The 3,111-nt window shown below is 48.0% G+C and overlaps 1 pseudogene; it reads left to right on the forward strand.

The window, feature by feature from the left end:
• The first annotated feature begins 1,255 nt into the window (after positions 1–1,255).
• LOC133237394 (ferritin light chain-like) lies at positions 1,256–2,608 on the forward strand (annotated as a pseudogene).
• The last annotated feature ends 503 nt before the right edge of the window (positions 2,609–3,111 follow it).

The raw sequence follows: 3,111 nt of genomic DNA on the forward strand, positions 1-3,111 counted from the left end.
AGCGAAGGGACTCAGCCATACATGTACATGTATGCGTTCTCTCCCAAACTCCCATCCCATCCAGGCTGCCAGGTAGTACTGAGCAAGGTTCTATGTGCTATACATAGCACAGGGGCCTGCAGAGGTCCTTGTTGGTGACCCATTTAAATACAGCAGTGTGTACAGGCAACCATACGTTCATTCTCTAAGTCTGTGAGTTTCTGTTTTGTTCAGTTCATTTGTATCATTTCTCTTTAGATTCCACATATAAGGGTTGTTATAGGAAATCCTTTTCTCTATCTGACTTACTTCTCTCATTTTGACAACCTCTAGGTCCATCCATCGGAGAAGGCAATGGCACCCCATTGCAGTACTCTAGCCTGGAAAATCCCATGGCTGGCGGAATCTGGTAGGCTGCAGTCCATGGGGTCGCTAAGAGTCAGACACGGCTGAGTGACTTCACTTTCACTTTTCATTTCATGCATTGGTGAAGGAAATGGCAGCCCACTCCAGTACTCTTGCCTGGAGAATCCCAGGGATGGGGGAGCCTGGTTGGCTTCCATTTATGGGATTGCACAGAGTCGGACACAACTGAAGTGACTTAGCATAGGTCCATCCATGTTGTTGCAAATGGTATTATTTCATTCTTTTTAATGGATTCCAGCCTACAATTTAACTTAATTTTGATACTATCTGCCCAGAGGAAGCATCAGACCCCACAGGTGAAGGGCTCAGTCCTACAAGAATGTCCCTGTCCTCTCATCCCCACCCCACTGCAGAGGCTAGTGGCAACTCCGGGCTGCCGTCTGTTCTTCTGACCAACAGGCTATAGGTTGGGGATTTCAATGACTTTCTCCTTGGGTTCAATTGCTTTTCCAGAGCAACTCACAGAAATCAGAGAAACATTTTACTTACTAGATCATCAGTTTATTATAAAAGGATACAACTCAGAAACAGCTAGAAGTAAGAAATGCACAGGACAAGTTATGTGGAAGGGATGTGGAGCTTCCTTGCCCTCTCCAAGGACACGACTCTCCCAGCAACTCCATGTGTTAACCAACCCAGCAGATCTCCAAATCCCATCACTCTGGGGGTTTGTGGAGGTTTGTTCATAGGCAGTGATCAAATCACTGGCCATGGGCTACAGATTCAACCTCTATCCCTTCTCTCCTCCCATGAGGTCTAAGCGGGGACTGAAACTTTGAACCCTCCAATCACAGTGTTGGTTCCCCTGGCAACCAGCCCCATCCTTAGGTGACCTGGGGACAATCAAAATATAATTCATTAATAAAAGACATCTTGATCTGTCTCACCACTTAGGCAATTCCAAGGGTTTTAGAAGTTCTGTGCTAGAAATGGGAATGAAGACCAAATACATATTTCTTATTATAAATCACAATATCCCAGTCCATTCCCTGCTCTTCACACCTTCTTCCCTTATAGCAAAGCAATCACACAGGTCAAAAGACATTGGCACATCACTAGAACTTCTTTCAGTCGTTAATAACTATGCAGTTTGTCATCATATCATACGAAAGTGTCTCCCAGGGCAAGGCCACTCAGGTTTGCAGGCTTCTATTTCTACCTTGTCAGCTACACTGCGGGCAGTAATACTAGTTTAGCAAGTGGCCCCTTCCCGCTCTCCTTCACCCCTGCCCACCCCGTTACACGGGATCAGAACCAGGGAGCTCCCTTTACCATCTGGCAATATAATTGCCTTCACTGTTCAACCCAATTTTGCACCTCACACCCCATCAGGCCTTCAGGATTTCTGTCTGACATAAAGGTTAAGAACACACTGCAGTGCGCTCAGTGGTCCTGCGGATCTGTCTCTTGCTTCTGTTCCTGTGGAACAGACCCTGGGATGCCCCTTGCATGAGCCTCCGACCACCCTCCAACATTTTTTCCAGTTGCAACCCTGGAATCAGCCACTCAGCTCTACTCAGCTCCCACGACCAGCCAACATCACTTTCTGAGCTTAGCTTCTTATTGCAGATCAACCATGAGCTCCCAGATTCGTCAGAATTATTCCGCCCAGGTGGAGGCCGCAGTCAACTGCCTGGTCAGCATGCATCTGTTGGCCTCCTACCATTACCTCTCTCTGGGCTTCTATTTCTACCACAAGCATGTGGCTCTGCAGGATGTGGGCCACTTTTGCCGCAAATTGGCCGAGGAGAAGCGCGAGGGTGCAGGAGCTCCTCTGGTAAACACGAAGCCATTGCAGAGGCCACGCCCTCTTTCAGGACGGGCGGAAGTGTCTCAAGAGAAGTCGGGAAAATCCAGGAAGCTCTGGAAGCCGCCCTTCTCATGGAGAAGAACTGGAACCAGCCCTTTTGGGCCTGGATGTTCTGGGTTCTGCCCACACAGACCCCCACCTCTGTGACTCACAGACAGCCACGTCCTAGAAGACGGGAGACCGCCTGACCAACAACGTCTGCAGGCTGTCTGGCCCCGGGCTGGGTTGGGAGAATATTTCTTTGAAAGGCTCACCCTCAAGCATGGCTCGGAGCCTCTGGAGCTGAGCTGCCTTTCAGGAGCTCCCGTAATGCCCAAGCTTCTGCCTGAAGCCCCTCTCTGCAGCCACTAGGCAGCTTTCTAACCACCCTGGAGCCCTCTCCCAAGCCTTGGACCGAATGGAAGCAATAAAGCGTTTGGCAGAAAAAACAAAATGAAAACATACTTACAGTTTATTCTTGCTGAGGCCCTTGTAGGTGTAGCCCTGTTCCTGTCACCACAGAAGGAAAAAAAGAAAGAAAAAGTTGAGGTGGCGGGGAGCGGGGAGAAAGAATACCTACATCCCTCCTTACTCTGCCTGAAAACAGACACTCCTTTAGCCCCACTCGTGTCACACTGAGTGTGAGCACATGCTTGTGAAGGTGTATAAACCAGCCCTTCATGCTTTAACCTTCCCACTTTAGATAACCAATGGTTTAACTGCCTGTTCCAATTTTCTAGCTAACTAGTACTCAGAGGAGGCTCTCTGTTCATTGTTGGATAATATGGAATATAATGTTTGGATATTATGGATATAATGGAAGTATATGAATATAATGTACATGTGTCCCTTGGTCTGAAAAAATGATGTTCAGCTGTCCACCTTGGCTCAGTATTTCCTGTTCTGGTTTCTTTTAT

This window comes from Bos javanicus, chromosome 24 (assembly GCF_032452875.1).
Source record: "Bos javanicus breed banteng chromosome 24, ARS-OSU_banteng_1.0, whole genome shotgun sequence".
Classification (NCBI taxonomy): domain Eukaryota; kingdom Metazoa; phylum Chordata; class Mammalia; order Artiodactyla; family Bovidae; genus Bos; species Bos javanicus.